The sequence below is a fragment of the Mustela nigripes genome, chromosome 12 (genome assembly GCF_022355385.1).
Source record: "Mustela nigripes isolate SB6536 chromosome 12, MUSNIG.SB6536, whole genome shotgun sequence".
Classification (NCBI taxonomy): domain Eukaryota; kingdom Metazoa; phylum Chordata; class Mammalia; order Carnivora; family Mustelidae; genus Mustela; species Mustela nigripes.
In genome coordinates, this window is record NC_081568.1 from 98,178,522 (window position 1) to 98,201,975 (window position 23,454).

Consider the following 23,454-nt stretch of genomic DNA (forward strand, 5'->3'; position numbering starts at 1 on the left):
AGGTGGAAGGTTAGTTATATTCAAGACGCAGAGCGCTGAGAAAGAAAACTGCTGCATGTCCTTGTGTGTTCTTGGGGGCGAGTTACTCTGAAGCAAAGAGAACCTGTTTTCATGAAAGACTCCGTGCTGGTCAGAGGGACAAGCTGTGCAGCTACAGGGTCCTGGCAATTCAGGGGGACACGAGAGGCAGACCTGGGACCACAATCCCCAAGTGGAGGCTGCAGAGAGGGCCTCCGAGAAGCTGGTGGGGAGGACGGAGAACAAAGCAGGGTCCTGTGAAGTTTACTCCCATCGGGCTGGCTTGTGGGCTTGTGTGAAGCTGGGCCTCCTGGGGAGAATCACAGACATTTCCATGGGGAACTTTGCCCGGAAACTTGGAGTTACTAGGTTTTAACTGGAGAGAACGTAAGGTTTTACCCTACATTTATAAGGCTTTCCAATGAACAGCTCTTTTATTTATTTATTTATTTATTTGTTTGTTTGTTTGTTTGTTTTTGGTCTTCATGTTGTGGTTTCTGCAGAGAAAGCAGAAAAATCATTTGACATCAAATTAATCTTTACAGGGGGTGCCTTTGCAAGGGGTGTGGTTCAGTAGGTTAAGCACCTGCCTTTGGCTCAGGTCAGGATCTCAGGGTCCTGGGATCTAGCCCCACAGTTGGCTCCCTGCTCTGCCGGAAGGCTGCTTCTCCCTCTCCCTTTGTCCCTCCCCCTGCTTGTGCTCCTGCTCTCTCTCTCTGTCAAAATGAATACATAAAATCTTAAAAAAACTAATCTTTGCAGAGTTGCATGCTGATCCCCAATCAAGTCAGCATTTTAGAATATTATGATTAAAGCGAGTCTGACATATTTTCATTTGGGCTACTCCACAGTTAAAAGGCTTTCAGGAAAAATAAACAGTACTACCTAATGTGGCAGTCAGTCTCCAGAATGGCTCCTTACTTGTTCTCTTCTGGTGTGCATGCTCTGAGTCGTCCCCTCCCACAGTATATTAGGGTTGGTCTGAGTCACCAGTAGAATACAGTACAAGTGACAGTGTGTGACTTTCAAGGCTCTCCCATAAAAAAAAAAAAAAAAAAATTTTTAAAAAGGAAAAGAAAAAAACAGTGCTACTTCCATGTTTTCTCTTGGATTACTCACTCTGTGGAAACCAGCCACACAGTCATGATGATATGAAAGCAGCCCCATGGAAAGAGGCAAGTGGTGAGGAACTCAGGTCTCCTGCCAACAGCCAGCATTGACTTGCCAGCCGTCTGCGCGAGCCGCCTTGGAAGTGAATCTTCCAGCTCCAGTCAAGCCTTCTGAGGACAGCAACCGTGGCCAACATCTTAACTGAAAACTTCCAAGAGACTCTGAGGCAGAACCACTCAACCAAGTTGCTCCTGAATTCCTGAACCTCAAAAATATTATGAAATAAAAATCAGCAGTATTGTTTCAAATTTGGGATAATTTGTTAAGTGGCAATATTTAACACATACACTTAATTTAGAGCCACAAAAACAAAACAACTCACTAACGTAATGCCCCCAAAACAAAGAGATTGCCCCATAGCAGGTTTTGTCGTCTACCTTTAGTCAACTCAAGCAAATTTCTGGCACTTTTCAAATTCACTCACATTTTTGTCCTCGCTTAAGGACAATAATGTTCAGAAATATTAAAACCTAAGACATGAACACCCATTATAGTACCATGTAGGTAGCTAGCTGGGCTGCAGAGTCTGATAGATTAATTTCAAAAAAGCAGGCAAAAAATTAGTCTAGACAGTATCTATGGGTAAACAACATCATTACATTCAATTATCTGACTGGAGAGGGAAGGCAAAAATAAAACTCTGACAGTAATTTGATTTTAGGAAAAGAGAACTATGATAAAATGCTATTATTAAAGAAAAACTTAACGTGAATGCTATATTTTCCAAAGCAAAATGCCTCCAGCAACAGGAACACATTCAAAATCTGTTATTGAAATCCCAGGGAAAATGCTGGCTTCTGCATAAGGTGAGGAGCTTGAATAGATCTCAGAGGACTAAGGGCAATGTTATAAGCAAATTCAAGCAAAGAAACAAAGATGTTTCAATTGGCACCAAAAAAATAATAACCAGAAATAGAGACAACACCCCAAGTTTGGGAGGATCTCGAAGATGAGGCTATGTGTTGTCATCGGGCATAGCTTTGTACTGTGGTTCATGCTTTATGTGTCTGTCTCTTGGCCTAAATCGAAAGCTCCTAAAAGGTAGGGACTCAGCATCTGTCTCAAGTCACTGCCCGTAGTTAGTGTGTTCGTCTGAGTTCCCTAGGAAAGACGATTCTGAAGCAAGACTTTTTTTTTTTTTAATTATTATTATTTTTTTTATTTGACATGAAGCAAGACTTTCTTGGCTGGTGCAGTCCCAGGGCAGCAAGAGTGAAAGGAAAGACTGAGTCAGAGGAGCGTGGGAAGAGCATGGACAATAATGCACTGACCGTGCTGGTTACTCTTCTAGAATAAGCAATTGCCTGATTAGAGTTGTAATTTGACCATTCAGGGTATGCCTGGACAGATTACATGGAAAAACCATGACTCGCAACAGTCTCTAGTAGGGGGGAAAAAATGGAGAAGAAATTCATCTGCTAGTTCCATCCTGCCTTCTACTTTTCACTAATCAAAGTTTGTTCCATGAGAAGGCTATTTCCCTAAACACCCAGCTAGTGGCCCCTTCAGCAACCACTAGGGAAACTACAAGTCTGGAAAGGTAAGAGGGACCAGAGATCTTGGGCATTCGTCTAGGGTAAAAGAAATGCAAGGACCCACAGAGAGTCCTTCACTACAGTGGCTATGGCAAAGATATAAAAGCCCAAGGCGTCAGGGGTCAATTGAGTTGGAAAAACACATTCGGTATAGCCAGTGTAGGTTGACATTAGTGGATAGAACCTTCTTGTAGGAATAGCAGTAACAACCACAAGAATACTAGTATTTATCATTTTGGGAGTACCAGCTACTGGCTTAGAGTCTCCATATACATTACTTCCTGTAATTTTCACAACAGCACTGCAAGGCGATACTATTATTTCCCCTTTTTACGGATAAGAAAACAGGCTCAGAGATATTAACTAATTGAGCCAAAATTACACAGCTAGTAAGTGCACCCTTAGTTCTGGACCCAGAGTTCTTTCCACTGTCCCAAACTCCCTTGTATTGGTAAAGTACATTAAAGCTAAAATGTGTACATAAAGTGTTTATGTTCACATGTTTATTAGCTCTTTTCATCCTGATCATGACTTACTTTATAGATAAAGAAAACGAGGTTCAAAAAGTTTAGGTATCTTTTCCAAGTTCATACAGCTATTAATAGAGCTGGGAGTCAAAGTCTAGCTGGAGTTTTTGTTTGTTTTCAATCTTTGCTTCTCACCAGAAACTATCAAATGCTTGGTTGAAATCACAACTGTCTGTGTTCAACTCAGTGTTTGCTAATCTATCATCACAGACACACCATCTAAAAATTAGTTTCCACAAATCCTATTAGAAAAAAAATCACTCAGAGCAATTGTTTTCACAAGTTCCTACCCTCTGAATTAGTGAGAAACTTCTATGTTAATTGATGTAAGTGTGATTTTATGCTGGGAACTCACGAGGATTTCAGAGGAGATGAGAATGGAAGAAATTATAAGACCCTCACAGACACACCTAAAATAGGAGTATAGCAATAAGGACCCTCAAAGCAGCCGACATCTTAACAGGAAGCCTAAAAGATTATTGAAGGAGGGACAACAGGACTAAAAAGCTGGAGACGAACGGCAACAAAACACCACAGCATGGAAGTACTTTAATACACCGAGGAAAATACAGAGAAAGTTTTTTTGGAAAGTTTCTGTTACTTTCTTCAAATATTTATTAGAATAGGGCTTGGCTGTGTAAAAACAAAGATCCACACTGAGAGTGGAAGTAAGATGGAAGTTTGCATCTCTTTCATGTAGTGACCAGATATTGGCCATTCAAGAATGGAGTCCACTATGTGGTGTCCACCCAGTGTCAGAGACCCAGTATCTTTCCTTGTAGCCGCTTTGTGATTAACAGCTTCCATGTGCTAAGTCACCTCATGGCCCAAGCTAGCTGCTGGAGCTCCAACCATTATATTCACACTTCAGGCTTCAGGAAGAAAGAAGAGGAAAGAAGGGTCTACGTCCTCCCTTTTATTCAGATTTTTCCAGAAATAACTCACAGCACTTCCACTTAGGTATCATTGAGCAGAATTTCATTATAGGAGGCCATGGACACCTAGTTGCAAAGAAGACTATCTTTCAACTGAGTATATTGTCCCCATCTGAATGCAGGGTTATGTTACTGAGGAGGAGAGGGAATGGCTATTAAGCAGATTCTGCCACAAATGGGTAAAAGATTAATAATAATAATAATAATAGTAACAATAAAAATAATAAAATGTGTTCAACCTACCGACCTAGCTCCTCAAAGACATCCACAACAGAATATCCCATGGCCATCCATAAATTCTTACCACAGGACCATTTTTTATAGGATTTTTAGAGTGAACTCAATTTAGAGACTTTTGTCACAAGATCATGGGAATGGATTGATGATAAAGCCAAAAGTGAAAAAACTTGAATTTTTTATTTTGCTAAAATCACAATATTTCTCTAACATGGCAGTTGGCTTTTGTCCTCAGGCTGCGGTGGCTGGCAGCATATGATAAGAAACTCTCTTACATTCTATGTCATCTGTATTCTCCCATTGTTACTCTGCAGATCGCTTAAATTGAACTTGCAGAAGCCCTCTTTTCTACTTAACTGTATTCATATTTCAGGCAAACACAGCTCACATTTCAAGGGAAAACTCTATCAAAAATGATATTTAACTCCTTTGCATTCAAAATACTTCGCAGAAGCTAAATTCTCCCCTCATTCTAAAACAGTAGAGAAATAAGCAATCAAAGGAAAGGAAATCATGGGGAAAAATAAGGTGCCTGATGCATTCCTGTGCAAAAATAAGTGTTCTTTTAAATGTATTTTTATTTCCAATGATGGTAATAATAGCTAACGTTTATTGAGCGCGTATTATGTGCCAAGAGCAGAGGGGAGCACACTACTGTATTCATTCAGAAACTGTAAGAAGAACCCTCAAGTATGTTTAGTTAAACTTTTGCTCCCTAGGCTCTGTCATCCGTAAACATTTGCCAAACATTTATTATGTACCTAGCACTATGCTAAAAGATAGGGAGACAGAGATTTTAAAAAAACAAGATACTAGCCTAAGGAAATTTGCATTTTTCTTGAACGAACAAAGGGAAAAATAGGAGTACATTTTAATCCCTGCTTGCATGGGTTCTGGGAAGGGCCATTGGGGTTCGCATCCTGACCCTGTGAACGCTTAGCCATGGAACTTGAGGCAAATCACATAACTTCTCCAAGGTTCAGTTTCCCTATCTGAAAAATGGGAATACCAAAGTACTGAACAAAAGAAGCCATTTAGGCCCTTAACTCACTGTTTGGCACCATGTAATCACTCAGTAAATGTTAGTTATTTTAGTTTATTTGTGTATTAGTGCTAAAGGAACACTAAGAAAGATGCTGAACCAGACTCTAGACTGACAGGGCCTAATGAAGATACCCGAGTTGAGCGTTTAAGACTGTACAACTCAGATATTCGCCTAAATTCTCCAGTCCTCAGGGGTCAGCCTTCTCTTCTATGCCCAAATAACCCTGACTGCACATGTCTATGAAAGTAGAGAGTCTCATCTTTCACTGGGTCACCCCTCAAGGAGAGCAGTGAAAACTTGAGGAATAGAGACATGTTTCACAGAATCTCGGGCTCCCCCAGCCAGACGCTCTCTCTAGATGATTCGTCTACTTCGTGCACAGGATCTCTGCTCACACTCTCCACCTGGCCCCTGCGGGCTGTTTCTGCTTTCCCAGGTTCACTCTTCCTCAAGCACCAGCAGAGCCGCCTCCATTGATACTTCAAGGCACAGCTCAGAAGAAGCAGTCCCTTGAGAACAGAAACACACAGAGAAGGTAGCCCATAACGAGGGCTACAGGCTTTTGCTCTGAGACTCACAGCCCAAACACAAGTTAACTATCCCTGTCCAGCCCACATAGATCTTTTCCCGGTGAGGGTCAGAGCCAGCTGCTCCCCACCCAGAGGAATCTTCAGGCACCATCATATTCCAGCATCCAAACTCAATCCCTTTTTTACCGCCAGGGAAGATGGAAAGACTCTCCTCAGGCTGAAGCCCCTCTCTTTGCCACCTCACAATGGCGGCTGCATGCGTACCCATTTCCTTCAGGGTGCCATGGCCCTCTGCTCCGAGTCACCCCTGGTACAAATAGGTGAATCCTCAAAACCTAAATCAGGGTTATCCATCTGGATATCCTCCTGGACAGGAAACCCAGAGCCCAGTGTGTCTGGTGCTGCTTCAAGTTAATCTCTATCCACATCACAGGCTTCTCTTGGCCCCGAGACGGAAGGAGGTCCAGGCCTGCGTGACTTTGGTGGTTCCTGGTCTTGTATGGACACTGCTCGGACAAAAATCCACCTAACTCTACCAAACACATCATTTCCAGGCAAAAAGGACAGTCCAGAGTTAGGAAATTTTGTTTCCATTAACTTGCTAATATACTACATTTATATTATTAAACAGTACAATAGGTTACTTGAAGGTTTTGCATGTGGAGTTATTATTCCTACTTTCTAGGCTTCCCTGAGAAAAATGAATAGGTGTTTACTGTATGGATACATTACCAAAAAGATTCATTCAAGTGGTCTGTTCTCAAACAAAGGGAAGTCTCACCCTGAAGACAAATGTTTACCTGTCAAATGTCTCATTTCCTCAGAACTCCGCTCTCAACCAGATTTTGTGTTAGATATACTTTGCTTTTCCATAAGTGTATGCCTCAGCCATTTAGAATGGAAATAGCCCACAGCACTTTGCAAGACTTGGAGAGTTTTTTTGTTAAAAGGCATTTTAGTATTCTATTGTTATGAACACAATTAATACCTCTTGGCCAGAAACTCTCTCAGGGATATTAGACATATAAGGAAAAATCCCTCTCTAGAAATCAAGGAGAAGCACTTTCTAAACAGCAAGAATCATTTGACATTTGAACATGTACCCAAATAGATTTTTAATACTACTAATATTAATACTACTCATGCCCCTATTATTACTACTCAAGCAATCATTTAAAAGTTAGTGACTCTTACATTTCCTAGAATCATGGAGCTAGAATGTATTATGCTAAGCTCAACAAATCAGTCCGAGAAAGGCAGATAGCAAATGACTTCGTTCATATGTGGAATTAAGAAACAGAACGGATGAACATAAGGGAAGGGGGGGAAAAGGAGAGAGGGGGAGAGAGGCACACCGTAAGAGACACTTCACTATAGAGAACAAACTGAGGGTTGATGGAAGGGAGGTGGGTAGGGGAAGTGTTAGACGGGTGGTGGGGAATAAGGAGGGCACTTGTGATGAGCACTGGGTGCTGTACGGAAGTGATGAATCACTAAATTTTACCTCTGAAATGAACATTACACTGTATGTCAACTAGAATTTGAATAAAAACTTGAAATAAATAAACAAACCATCCACCATGATCTGTTCCCTGATATCTCTCCTCTGCTTTACGTGAGCAAGTTTAGACAAGTTTAGTCTCTCCCATCAAAATGTCAAGTGTTTTCTTTCTTGTCGGCAGTAGGGAACTTTTAAAAATATTTCGTTACCATTAAGTGTTACTTAATGTTTAACTGAAATTTTAAAAATAATATTTTGCCAGGAATTTCAGTGGACTATTGGAAAAATCATTTGAGGTAATAGGGTAATGAATGTGTAGAACAATTTTTAACACACTGTAGACTGTGTATAAATTACTATCGTTATTCCTTTGTTAAGATCACAGGAGGGTAGCTAACCCTTAAGTGGACAAATAGCATTTCATACATGGCCTGGAGAGCTGGAAGGAAGAGTAACTAATTCATATTGAGACCATATTTGTAATCACGTAGTCTTTCTCAATCCTCACAACCAATCTACAAATTAAATATTTCCATTTTACTAGAAAGGAAACTGAAGATAGGAGGGGTCAAATCACTTGTCCTATGGCCACATAATTAATAAGAGCCTGAATGGGAACTATACTCAAAAGGGAGGGCTCACAAAGTGTTAGGAGAAGAGCAGCAAGAATGGGATGGTCTAACCTGCATCTCACTGTTGCCTGGGCCAGCCTCACTTGGTTCCCCTGGCAAGTGAGGAATGTGATGACTCTCCTCCTCCAGCTCATCCTGCTCGGCCTCAGCCCCTAAGTTCACCCAGCCAGGCTGGACCCTGGCCAGTCAACAGTGAGAAGAGGACCAGCACACAGATTTGGTGTTTGGAGTACTTAGTGGACCTGCTCTTCTTCCCTGAGCTTCCACAGATTCATGGAGGAATAGCTCTCTCCTGCTTTTACTATATTGTCCAGGTTATAAAACTGGGCTTCTTCCAGTCTGTCCAACATTCCCATTTCCCTGCTGAGGTCTGAGACTTACCCTGAGTTTCAGTACCCTAAATTCTCACAGGTGGTGGAACTTGTCCCTTGGATTCTAAGACAGGCAGATAGGCCATCTTGAACCCAGGCATGGCCCCTTATCTGATTTGTATATTGCCACCAACCAGAAACTCCTGTTGTGCCGCCCTATCCATTAGATGATCTCTTTAGGCAAGGATTCCTGGCTACGTCAGTTTTGCATTATTTGCTTTGGCTTTTCAGTTGTTGCATGTTGGCTAACAGCTAACGCCTTTGGGTCCAGGCCAAACCTTGCCCTTCCTTTACTCTCTTCCCAAGTTCATGAAGTTTCAGTGTGCTTCATGGCTAAGGCATCCAAGTCAGGGCAGGATGAGGCCCTATAAGGCTTACCATAAATGGAAAATACCCACGCGGAAAACACGCAGCCTGCCACAAACACCCAAGAGGGTCACAGTTTACCAAAATATAACGTGCCTGCAGAGTCACAGATTAAGAACAGAAGTTTGAGAAGAAGTAGGTATGAGGAGCTTATTCCACTGGCTAGCTCTGTCATCTGTAGCCAGTGTCATTAAGGTCGCTGTGCCCACTCTGCTCATCTGTGACATAAGAGTAAGGATACCCGTGTCACTAAGTCTTTATAAGGATTAATTGAGATAATGTTTGTCAAGGATCAGGAAGAGACCTGGTAATAGTAGACACTTGGTGCCATATATAAATGATTCTAAAATGCACACTCATTTTCGCATTGCAACACTCTAAAATTGGAATGGATCTCCTATCATGTCACAGTTTAACCAACTATGATTTTTTTTCTTCTTTTTTAATGGACATAAAATAATGGTAACTCTTAGAATCAGTGACACATGAAGATCGATAAAATGCTGTCCAGATGGTCCCCAATTTACAACAGTTCAACTTACAGTTCTTTTACTTCATAATGGTGTGAGAGCAATATGCATTCAAAAACTGTCCTTCAAATTCTGAATTCTGATCTTTTCCCCACCTGGAGACACACAGGAGATACTCTCTGATGCTACTGGGCAGCAGCAGCTCTGTCAGCCACACATGCACAAGGGTAAACCAGCCACACACTGACAGTCACTCAGTTTCTCACTTTCCATACAGCGTTCAGTGAATTATATGAGATCATCAATACTTAATTATAAAACAAGCTTGGGGACTCTGGGTGGCTCAGTTGAGTGTCAGAGTCTTGGTTTCTTCTCGGGACATGAGCTCATGGGCCGTGGGATCGAGCCTTGTGCGGGGACTCCGCACTCAGTGGGGTGTCTGCTTAGGATTCTCTCTCTGTGTCTCCCTCTGCCCCTCACCCCACTCTTGCATTCATGTTCTCTCTCTTGAATGAATAAATAGAGCTTTAAAATAATCATAAATAAGTAAGTAAGTAAGTAAAATAGGCTTTCATTCCAAGCATGTTTACAGCAGGCCAGGTTAAGCTATGATGTTCCATAGGTTAAATGTATTAAATGCGTTTTCAACTTAGGATATTTCCAGCAAACATTGAGTTTATCAGGATGTAACGCTAACCCAAGTAAAGGAAGATGTGTAATATCTTTCTCTTACCACAGTATCCAGGACCACACTTTATTCCCTCCCAAACCCGACGAGTCCCACAGCAAAACTAAAAGCAGCGTTGTAATGGGTGGTGCCTTATAACCATGTGGAACAATTGAGAACAATTTTTCCCCATTTCATCTGACAATTCCACATCTAAGGCTGAGAAAAGACAACTGAGATTTTTGTGAAATAATAGGATCTTTAGAGAGGGAGAGGGCTCTTCATTTTTGCATTTTCCACAGCCAGGCCTTGTTTTTCCAAAAAAAAAATTAATTGCTAACTCTAGATAACACAACTCTACGAGAGGAAATATGTTCTCCTTGTTTAAAAATGTGGCACAGAGACCATACTGGTTGGTTCTGTGAAATCATCAAACATTTCCAAACAAATTGAATTGTTTGGGTCCCCATCCTGAATTTAAAACTGATTCATATGAGGACAACCAACCATGAATGAATGAGCCCCACAAACACACTTACTCTCTCATTGGTCACTGGTCCCTTTTTTTCTGGGATGCCCTTTCTCCTCACCTCTCCATCTGCTGAATTCTTACCCAAGAGTAATAAGGAAACAAGAAATCATAGAACCTTAGAGCTAGACTGAAGCATTCCCAGACATCCCCAACTCAAAACCAACTGTTTCTCTCCTGGGTTTCTATAACCCCTCGGCCTGATTTCCAGTCTTACTATTTACCTGCCACAGTTGTAGTTTCAAGATATCTGTGTCTCTTTTCACTTCTCCTCCTTGGCTTTAAAAGTCCTGAAGGGCAGGGTCATATCTTTTCATCAATCTGTATCTCCACAGTACCTTATGAAGTATCTTAAATATATTCATTTCTCTTTTTTAGCTGAAATGGACTTATGTACAAGTGCTTTTCACCAAACACAATAGACTTTTGTCAGTGCTGCTGTAGTATAAATAATATCAGAGAATCCACATAATCACAAACGAGTATATATCCTGATTAAGGAATTGGACCTTCCCTGAAACTTGGTTGGTCTCACCCACAGACTATTCCCAGAAAACCCTAGAGCCTCCGTAAATATTGAATGAAGGAATATCTACTCTGCCTTTCACTTCACTATCATCCAGTTTTTCCAGATATTCTTCCAAGTAGTTATAACATTTTCCTTTGTCTACTCAAGCAAGAAACAGCCAACTTTCAGGGTGCGTAGGTGGCTCAGTCATTTGGGTGTCTGCCTTTAGCTCAAGTCATGATCCCAGGGTCCTGGGATCGAGTCCCACATCAGGCTCCCTGCTCAGCCATGAGCCTGCTTCTCCCTCTGCCTCTGCCTGACATTCTGCCTACTTCTGTGTTTTCTCTCTCTCTCTCTCCTTCTCTGACAAATAAATAATTAAAATCTTAAGAAGGAAGAAAAAAAGCAGCCAACTTTCTTTAATCTGCACATCATGACCACTGTTGCTGTGACTGTCAGAGCCTGACACCTGTCCGCAGCCCTCCTCTTCTCCTCTCACCCCAGCCCCTGGTTCTACAGCTTCAGGTTGTCACAGCTACTTACAAATTTTGCTAATGACCATGACCAAGCTACATATACGTAGATGATAGATAAATTGATATATAGAAAAAAATATATATATATATCTTTTAAAATATTATAATAACTAGGAAAAAATGGAATTATGAACCTAAAACTACAATTTTAAAAAATTATCTGTGGGAAAGGGAGGAAATAGGCTAGAGACAGAGACAAAAGTTACACTACTCAAAATACATTTTATTTTGTATGTTAGAATTTGAGGCCAAATTTATGTAATTACAAAACAAAAGTAAATTTAGGGGCACCTGGGTGGCTCAGTTGGTTAAGCATTCAACTCTTGATTTCATCTGAGGTCATGATCTCAGGGTCCTGGTATAGAGCCCCACATCAGGCTCTGTGCCTAGCAGGGAGTCTGCTTAAGATTCTGTCTCTCTCTCTGCTCCTCCCCCAACTCTCGCATGTATGTGTACTCTCTCTTTTTCTCTCTCTAAAATAAGTAAATCTTTAAAAAAAAATTAAATTTAAAAATTCCACAAAACACAAAAATCAAAAAATTAAAATTAATTAAAAAGTATTTCAAGTGATTTCACAGCAAATAAGTTGATTGCATAATCCTTGTAGGATAAAATGACCTATACAAACAACTGTAAAATTGTTTTCAGTAAATACATTGTGGGTATAGGGTTGATACTGTTATTGTGCTGGGTATGTTTTGTGGGACAAAACAAACAAGTAATGCTGCTGTTGTCACTGGGAACTAATTAATTGTGGGATGGAAGAAGAGATGAAAGTGATATAAGATTGACGATGTTAAACAAGAATTCTGTATTCCTGAGTTTGAATTGGAAGTGTCAGTATGAATTCATCATTCATTTTACCTTTACTTTATTTTATTTTGTTTTATTTATTTTCAGTGTTCCAACATTCATTATTTATGCATCGTATCCAGTATTTTATCTTAAAAATTTTTTTGCCTAGCTCTGACCACTCATGAAGCCTAGAAAGCAGATTGTAGTTCCAAAATAACATTTTTACATTAAAAACACAGAGCTCCTTGAAGAAATGGCTGATTCCAGGTCTGGGGGAGAAAATGTGCCAGATGAAGCTGAACTATTACTGTTCCACAAGCAAGGAAGCTATAGAAGAGTGATGGGGTCCTGTCTAAAGGTCTCAGAGCCAACTTGAAGATGCTCCCACTGGCCAAAGATGGGACAATTGAAGCAACAGTAAGGATGAAAAGTTTGAATCCAGAAATCCAGAATGATACTGAAGAAAAAAAAATAATAACCTTCACTGGTCACACTTGAAGGATGCTGTCTAAACCATCAAATATAGGGAAAGACTCAAGCATACATTTTGCCTTTTATGCCTATCATACCTCAGACTACAACAATCATCCCTTAGAGAGAGAAGTTTCTCCTTACAGAAATAGCCCAGGTAATGAGTGAAGAATGATACAATTCAAATATAACCATTTCATAAACCCTCATGAAATAATGGGCCTGAGAAAAGATTACTAATGGCTGCTAACACCACACAAAAAAGAGACATTACTTCCAGATGGAAGTACCCACAGCTGCTTATGAAGTAGATGCAACCAAATAGACATGAATCTCTTAAGCCTCAAGGTTTAAATACCAAGTTATAAGAATAGGAGGAGCAGCAGAACATACTAACACCTGGGCATGCAGTAGCAAAATCCAGACCATGAGTCATTCTGCAGGACAGAAAGACCCAATTTCTTCAAGAAATCAATTGCAAAGGAGAAAAGGGGAGTCAGGGCAATTAGCCATGGAAAGAGACTTCAGAGGCATAACAGCTAATAAGCAGTAAGGGGACATTGTTTGGGTGGAGATTCAAACAAATTCTAAAAAAAAAAAAAAAAAAGAAAGAACTATTTTATAATGTTAAAAACTGTTGCTAAATTTTTAGGCAAAAGCATGGTGCCTAATCTTTTAAAGACACATATTGAAACATTTGCAGATAAAGTGATATAGTGTCTGAGATTTGTTTCAAAAGAATTTAGGACTGAGGAGAGTGGGTGGAGGTAGAGATAAAACTCATTAGTGAAATTATTGAAGTTAAGTAATATGTAGATAAGGAGAGGTTCATTATAGTGTTCTCTCCACTTTCGTATCAGTTTGAAATTCTCCATTAAAAAAAATTTGTAACATACCACTGTAAAAAGTACTACATCATATTTAACACTGAGGATGATTGATTCCTGTAGAATCTTCAAGAAGTACTAGAGATGGCATGCGTGCCTATGAGTAAAGTCCTGTATCTTCAAGGTGATCAGATATTTCAAGATGAAGGACACCATAACCTGAAGGAAGTACCATTTAGATTCACATAAACTCATTCTACTCCACTTTTTATCCAAAAATGCACCTTTGGATAGATTGGCTTCAAACACACCAAATTTTTATGCCTCATCACTTCCAGAAGACTATCAGTCATCTCTAATACCAGCTATGTCATTGAAACATCTCAGAAACAACTGTAGGTCCCCTGGCACTACTAATGTTTTTCCTGGGCATCAGTAGCTTTTTCTGGGCCCCTTGATTTTATTTTATTTTAAATATTTTATTTGTTTATTTGACAGAGAGAGATCACAAGTAGGCAGACAGGCAGAGAGATGGGGGAAGCAGCCTTCCCGCTGAGCAGAGAGGCCAATGCAGGGCTCGATTCCAAGACCCCGAGACCATGACCAGAGTTGAAGGCAGAGGCGTAACCCACTGAGCCACCCAGGCGCCCCAGGGCCCCTTGATTTTAGACTTACTGGTGCTAGCATCAGCTACGCAATTCCCTCACATTTGGGACCACAAACATTCATTACATAATCTTCTCAAGAAGAGAAATATCCCTGGATCCTCTTCTTCAGTATTTTACTCATCTCTTCAAGTCCGTAGGCACACAAAATTATTCTATTGGTCTAACCAAGTCCACTTGGCCAGTACAGACCCAAATTGGCAGCAGTGCTAGGGACAGGACAGAAGCAGGGGGATCGCCCCTGTGGCAGCTGCCATGGGAGAAAGGAGGGGCTCTCCAGGTGGCCACCATGGAGACCCCGGGTGGGAGGTCGGCTTGCCCATTGGTCCCTGGAGCCTGGACTTGGCGTTTGCACAAATATGAACTCTGGCCAGAGGACGGGCAGGAAGTGCAGGAACCCAGGCAGTAAACTTCATCAGTAAATTATTACAAAATGAAAGTCTACACATTGACACTGCAAGTAAACATGTCAAGGAGTCCTTATAATCCTTTGAAGAGTTTAGAATCTCAGTTTTTAAAACTGCTTCAACATTGTAAAGCACATATCCACAGACTGAGAAACAGAAAAGAAATGTAAAGATTCAGAAACAGAAAAGGAATTTAAGGATGTTTGACTGTAAAGCAGACTGTGTTCATCTTCCCACTTATTAATAAGGAATAATAATTTTAAAATCCCTTTTTCCTTGCAGCTGGAGATGCACTGATAGAATGTATGAGCCAGAGTTTTGAATTCTACACAAATCGTGAAGCTACGTTTGATTTCTTGTACAGCCTCCCCAAGTTACAGGAAATGTCACAGGAAACATTAAAATACCATTGCATAAATTTACATGTAAAATTAAATTTTAACTTACACAAAACAGATTTGTATGAAGAATGAAGTATTTTTAGAAAAATTGTTCCATGAGAATTATCAACTCTATAAGTATTAAAATTTTTATTTCAAAATAATTTATCAGAAATGTATCTGAGGGGTGCCTGGGTGGCTCAGTGAGTTAGCTGCTGCCTTCGGCTCAGTCATGATCTCAGGGTCCTGAGATCGAGCCCTGCATCAGGCTCTCTGCTCAGCGGGGAGCCTGCTTCCTCCTTTCTCTCTGTCTGCCTCTCTGCCTACTTGGGATCTCTTGTCTGTCAAATAAAGAAATAAAATCTTAAAAAAAAAAATGTATCTGAAATGTTGTCACAGCCTATAAAATACTCTTAACAGCTTCAATAATAATTGTCTCAGCAGAAAAATCCTTGTCAGAATTTTTTTTGAAGAATTTATTTATTTGTTTGAGAGAGACAGTTAGAGAGAGAGAGCATCAGCAGAGGGGAGAGAGGAAGAGGGAGAAGCAGGCTCCCAGCTGAGCAGAGAGCTCGATGTGGGGCTCGATCCCAGGACCCCGAGATCACAACCAGAGAGACACTCAGGCACCCCTCCTTGTCAGAATTTAAAATGATCAGGGGCGCCTGGGTGGCTCAGTGGGTTAAAGCCTCTGCCTTAGGCTCAGGTCATGATCCCAGGGTCCTGGGATAGAGCCCCACATCAGGCTCTCTGAGCCTGCTTCCTCCTCTCTCTCTCTGCCTGCCTCTCTGTCTATTTGTAATCTCTGCCTGTCAGATAAATAAATTAAAAAATCTTAAAAAAAAAAGAATTTAAAATGATCAAAAACTATTTGCGATCTTTCATCTTTCAAGAGCAACTGTCTCAACTCTATGAACTAAAAATAGTTAAAAGTATATATTTTAGTGATCTAGTACATAAATTTCCAGAAAAGCAAGTCACAGAATAGTGATTAATCAAAATATCACATTAATAAAGTAGTATTTATTGTATTATATAAAATTATGACACCAAAAATATTTTTACACTTTGTAAGTTAAATTGTTACTCATAAGTCACTATTACCTCTGTTGTATTTTGTAAGGAAAATATTTGTATCTCTTCTCTTGTTATAAGCAAAACATTTTTAAAAGAAAAGCTTTATTTCTAATTTTTTTTTAAAGATTTTATCCATCCATCTGACAGAGATAAACAAGGGGAGTGGGGGGGAGAAGCAAGCTCCAGCTGGCTGAGCAGGGAGCCCAACATGGGACCCGATCCCAGGACCCCAGGATCATGAACTGAGCTGGAGACAGTCACTCAACTGACTGAACCACCCAGACGCCTCTTTATTCCTAATACTTCAAATGGCATTTTTCTCCTGCTTTTTCAACAAGGGCCCTGCATTTTCATTTTGCGCTGGTCTCATCAAATTATGAAGCCTGCTCTATTCATAAAAAATGGGTGTTTTTATATGTTTCATCTACTTAGAGAACAGCTAGATTTCTAAATGTAATCATGGCCTTCAAGGTCATTTCTAAGCATTGTTACATGTGAGAAGGGAAGGATTATGATATGATATGACCAATTCTTCAAGCCCAATATGACTGAAGGTGCTGGTTGGTCGGGGCGGGGGGTGAGGAAGGAATCATTAAAGATCGACAATTCCATTGTATCTAGCAAAACTGAGGCACCCAGGGGCACCTGATTGGCTCAGTTAAGTGTCTGCCTTTGGCTCACGTCATGATCTCAGGGTCCTGGGATTGAGCTCTCTGCTTAGCAGGGAGCCTGCTTCTCCCTCTGCCTCTGCCACTCCTCCTGCTTGTGCTCTCTCTCCCTCTCCCTCCTTCTGTCTCTCTCTCTCTCTCTCAACCACTAATAAATAAAAAATTTAAAAACTAAGAAAAATAAAAACCTGAGGCACCAAGCTGTGATTGTTTTGAGGTCATAGTGATGTAGAATCAAACTTGGAACTAAATCTCAAATCTCTCCAGTCTGGCAGATGCAATTTGTACCACCGGATCTTTCTGATTGTATCATGAAGGAGTCAGGAAATCACAGCGCACTCTAGGTATTTCAACAGAATCACATGAGTGGTGACCCCCAAGAAGGAGGGTGTATTCAAAGGGGCTGGGGAAAGGAAGGTTGGAGACACAATTACTGCTGGAGCCACCTCCAGAAGCAGAAACAGAAGAGACACTCCGCCTTCTCCCTTCCTCTCTCCCTGCCTTTCGTCTTTCCCTGCACGTTCCCATTAGCAGAACTGAGCTGGAAGCCAGCTTTCAGAAGAGTCTGGAAAACTCAGTTCATAGGAGTCAGCCCCCTGCGATATTCAGCAGAGAAGGGCCAAGGTGAGAAGTGGATTTGAAAGCAAACCAGCAAATGACCGGCACTCCAAAGAAACCAGGAACAGGAACTTCTTCAGGCCTGAAGGCTACCTGCAAATTTAACAGGTGCCCATAGCCGGATGTCCTTGGCCAACCTCAGTGATGACCATAATGCCAGTGAAGCCCTTAGCACAGAGCCCAGTAGAGGGCAAGTGGAAAATCATCACCATCATCATCATCATCACCATAACTGTCACTATTAGTACTATTACATGGGAAGAAGTGTTAAAAATGAGAAAACGGATCAGGAAAGTTTGTCAAACAGTAATGAGACCACAATTCAGCATGTGAAATAGAAGGACAAAGCCAGGTTTCTTGATGACCACGGAGTGGGGGGCGCACTGCTGGCCCGACCCAGCCTTTCCACGCAGAGCCACCTGCTGACCTGATGAAAGGTCTCCGTGTGGGGAGAGCGAGGCATGCAGCGTGGTGTAAGTGGAATGACATCACCTGTCGCCCGTGGTTACTCAGGTGAGACAGCTGCTGATCAGTGGACACTCGCAGGTGTGTTTACTGGAGTGAGTCCACCCTGATTTGCTAACGTGCCTGAGGGGCTTACTGAGGCAGGATCCTCCATCAATGGAACGGGGTTTAAGACGGGTTCTTCTGGCTACTTGTTGCCTTCACTAGAGCAAAAATCGGCTTCCCCCCCACCCCCGAGTTTACAGGAACCTCTTTATTTCCATTTTTTCCTTCTGGTTCTTATCCAGGTAAAGCTACAGGAGAGGCCTTCAAGGACAGCGCAGATCTTCACTGCCATCCATTTTCCTTGCCGGTGAGTTTTTATTGGGGGAGACTAAGTTTTCATGTCCGTTGGCATGATTTTGCTGGGTTTGTTTATTGTTTGCTTGTTTCTGGGACTTTTGTCCTTGAATTATTTGTGGAACTATCAGGATGGGGCTGCACAAAAGTGATTAAGACTCGGGAAAATATTATAACAACAGTGAGATAAATAAGTATAACTGGAAGGAACTAGAAGATGTTTTAGAACGCTGATCCGAAACTTCCCCAATGTGGTAGTGAAAACAAGTCTCAGAGATTCTCTGTTTTTGATAGCTACGTTGCCTTTTCTTTTAGCTTAGGTATAGATTATCCCAATTCACTTGTTAATGTGTAGGTATAATACATAGTGTTAGCCGTGGTTCAGAATCCCCCCTGGTTAACAAATAATAATAATAATAACAAAAAATAAAAATAAATCCAAGGCCATTCTACTATCTATAACTACTTGGTTTAAGGACTTGTAACTGATTTGTTGTACACCAGATTTTAAGCTGTATTGTTTACAACGTCAATCAAAGTAATGGAACACATTTTTAATGAATGCCTCTTGTAATTTAACTCCTATGGGTTGGATCATTTTCAGAAGGATTTTCTCCCCATCAAAGGTTTACACTTTTGGTTGCTGGGGGGAGGGGTGTAGGGAGAGGGTGGTGGGGTAATGGACATTGGGGAAGGTATGTGCTATGGGTGAGTGCTGTGAAGTGTGTAAACCTGGCAATTCAAAGACCTGTACCCCTGGGGCTAATAATAATACATTATATGTTAGTAAAAAACTTAAAAATTTTTTTAAAAAGGTTTACACTTTTGTACTCTTTAAAAGGAGCTCTAACCCATTTATTATGTTGGGGAATTGTATTAGTTATCTGTCCTTTATAACAAATTATCTCCAACCAGGCAGGTTGTAAACAAGAATATTCAGTATCTCCCATTGTTTCTGAGGGGCAGGAATCTCGGAGTAGCTTATACAGTGGTTTGGGGTCAGTATTTCTCTCAAGGTTGCAGTCAAGATGTCAGCTAAGGCTGCAGGGCTCTGAAGTCTTGACTGGGGGTATAGCATCCTGTCCGGTCGCACACCTAAGATGGCGCCGGCTACATAGCCCGAGCAGCACGGCAGCCTGAAAAACATCCGCCCTGGCCACACGTGACCTCGTGCTCGTCACGTGAACACCTCTGTGATTGGCTGTTATGCCACCACTGTCTACGAGCCCCAGATACCTCCTGTTCATGTGAACACCTCTGTGATTGGCTGTTATGCCCTATATAAGGCAAGGGAACTTCCCCGCAAGGAGAGGAGAAAGATCGACCAGGGAATAAACAAGAGCTTGTGCATCGACCTGTGTGTGTGTTGGTGTTGCGTCATCTCTGCAGGCAGGGAGAGCATGACATTTGGTGCCGAAACCGGGAACTGTGAGTATATTTAAAAATAGCAAAGATACAGTGAAGGTAGAAATTCTGATACTGGTTGAGATATGTTCTGATTTACTGATAATATTGAGGTATATTTAACTTTTTAATTTTATGTGCATTGATCTCACATTGAACAGTTTTGTCAGAGTGAAATACAATGTTTCCATTTTGTTTACTTGATTTTTAGAAGTGGTAGTTCTAACAGGAAGATTTCATGGAATAGAAGTTGTGCAGCTTTTTAAACTTAGCATTTTAGGGAGAAGGTGAGAGAAGGCAATACATGAGTACTTTTCCCCCTCATCATATTGCACGTTCGTCACTAGGACGACCACAAAGGAAAGGTTAGAAGTTTGCTGAAGAGCAACCACAAAGGGACAGCAGCTATATGTTCGCGGATCGCGACTGTAAAGGTAAAGATAATGGGGTTGGAAATTTCTAGACTCCGAATGGAGAGCCCCTTTCGGGCACTTTTGAAAGCTAACGGAACCCCTCTTAAAGCTCGAACTGCTCGAGCGTTCCTAAGAGCAATAGAGCATCAGGCCTCTTGGTTTTTAGATGAGGGCCTCTTAAGTGTCCCACAGTGGGAACATTTGGGAGACGTGGTCAGCCAAATTCCACAATCTGACAGCCTCTCTCCGGATGGAGATTCTGCAGATCAGTGCCACGAGAGTCAACCCTCTCATGGCCTCCCAATTCCTACAAACTATGCAGGCAGTGGTGGCTTTTGGGAAATCCTGGTTTGGGACTATTGCACTTGGCTGTATTGTGCTCTTCGTCCTCCTGGCGCTGCGTTGGATAAGGGCCCTCCAACGCACATTAGCCAGAGACCGGCGCGACAGCATCCGCTCCCAAGAAGGCTCACTCACATGGTTGTTGACTGGATGCTTCAGTTTCTCACTGGCTGTTGGCAGGCTGTCTCAGCTTCTTAACACTTGGCCTCTCCATGGGGTTGCTCACAACATGGCAGCTAACTTCCCCTAGAGTGAATGATATGAGAACAAGACAGAAATCACAGTGTCTTTTATAACCTAACCTTGGAAGTGACATGGTGTCACTATTGCTATATATTCTGTTGGTCACACAGATCTACCCTGATAAAATGTGGGTGGGGTATTGTGTAAAAGAGTATCAATTCCAAGAGGCAAGAATTACTAGGAACCTTTTGAAGACTGCTAGTCATTCAACAGAATAATTCACCTTGGTCCTAGATTGACATTGAAGAGCCTGATTCCTTTAGAGGAAAAGAGCAAAAAGCCATATATGAGATAATTCAATTTTGGTGGACTGCACATATATTGTCTCTGAGTATCATGTGACAAACCATTACTGTTTGCATTTTGTAAGAACCCTGATGCCAGGATATTTTCCTTCATTAATGGATGGTATGCAAATAGTATTATTCTTGGTAAGGTTTTCGCCAGATCTTACTTTCATGGATCCCATAATAGATCATTCCCAGTGTTTCTTTTAAGAATTTAAGGATCCAGATTTTTCTGTATCCATCACAGAATTCTTGACCTTCCCCCTGAACTTGTTATTTTGTTGTTGTTGTTTATATGAGGTCCCTGTATAAGGACTTTTGTCAGTCTGTTCAGTGTGCATTTTGTGAAAATATTTCAATAGTATTTCTAAAGTGTTTCTATTGTATCTATTGCATGATGTGCTTGCTTCTATAAGACTTCTTTTACTGTGAATCTCTACTTTAAGTATAGCAATTATTTTAGATATCATGAAGGCCTCTCATAATTAATGTATTTATTGCTTATTTGTTGTTTACTTTTAAAGAGTACCTAAGTAAGATATTAAAACCTCTTTTTTATAGCAAATTTTTAAAATTAAATTATTTTAAAAGAATACCAAGTAGTGGGGTGCCTGGGTGGCTCAGTCCATTAAGCATCTGCCTTTGGCTTAGGTCGTGATCCCAGAGTGCTGGGATTGAGTCCTGCATGGGGCTTCCTGCTCTCAAGGAGTCTGCTTCTCCCTCTCCCTCTGCTGCTCCCCCTGCTTGTGTTCTCTCCCTTTCTCTCTGTGTCAAATAAGTAAATAAAATCTTTAAAAAATAAAATAAATAAAAGAATACCAATATTGATTCACATACTTATTTTACTTTAGTAATTTGAAATGCCCAGGAAAGACTACAGTTCAGTCATTGGCACAATTTGAACAACTGGTAAGGAATGGGATTTTATAAGAGAAAATGGTCTATGTATTGTGAAGGAAGCCTGGTCTTTTTTTTGTGGTAAAAACACATAACATATAATTTACCATCTTAACCATTTTTAAATGGATAGTTCAGTAGTCTTAAGTGTATTCATATTGTTGTGAAACAGATCTTTACAACTTTCTCATGTTGCAAGTCTGAAACTCTATCCCATTAAACAATTCCTTTCTTCCCTTTCTCCGTGGCTTCTAGTAACCACCATTCTACTTTCTGTTTCTATGAGTTTGACTACTTTAGATGTCATATAAGTGGAATCATACAGTATTTATCTTTTTGTGACTGGCTTATTTCATTTAGCATAATGTCCTCAAAGTTCATCCATATTGTAGCACACGATAGGATTTACTTCCTCTTTGGGCTGAGTAATATTTCTTTGTTTGTACATACTGCATTTTGCTTATTCATTCATCTGTCAGTGGACTCTTGGGTTGTTTCCACCTTTTGGCTCTTGTAAATAATGCTACTGTGAACATGAGGAAGCAAATATCTCTGCAAATACTCAGAAATGGGATTACTGGATCATGTGGTAGTTCTATTTTTAATTAATCTATTTTTCCTTTTCTGGGAAATCTCCATAATCTTTCCCTTAGCATTGTACCATTTTGCAATTCCAGCAGTACAGCACAAAGGTTTCAATTTCTCCACATTCCCACCAACACTTGTCTCTCTCTTTCATATAAATCCATAGATATATATGTATATAATTTATATATATCATATATATTTACTATCATATATTATCATAATATATGTGATGTGATGTGATGTGAGGTGGTAGCACATTGTGATTTTGATTTGCATTTCTCTGTGATGATTGTAATTAGTGATGCTAAACATCTTTTCATATGCTTTTTGGCCATTTGTGTATCATCTTTGGAGAAGTGTCTGAGTCCTTTGCCCATTTTTTAATCAGGATATTTTATTTTTTTGTTGTCAAGTTGGAATTCTTTATATTTTCTGGATATTAACTCCTTATCAGATGTACAATTCACAAGTATTTTCTCCCTGTTCTTTGGTGCATGGAAGTTTTTAAGTTTGATGTAGTTCATTTGTCTATTTTCTCTTTTGTTGCCTGTGCTTTTTCTTGTGTCGTATCCAAGAAACCATTGCCAAATCCAACATCATGAGGACTCCCCCTGTGTTTTCTTCTAAGACTTTTATAGTTTTAGGTCTTACAATAAAATTGTTAATTCATTTTGTATTAATTTTTGTATATGGTTTTAGACTTCATTTTTTTGTGTGTGGATGTTCAGTTTTCCCATTCACAATTCGTTGAAGAGACTGTACTTTCCCTATTGAGTGGTCATGGCACCCTTGTTGAGCATCATTTGACCATATACATGAAGGCTTGTTTCTGGGGTCTCCATTCTAGTCCATTGGTCTGTTTGCTGGTCTTCTTTTTTAGGCCCATCAACAAACAATATTGTCAGCACTTACTAGTAGAGCAACAAAGAATATTAAGTCAGCAGTTAGTACTAGAGGGTCCAAATATTCTATTCTAAGCATGAAATTAATT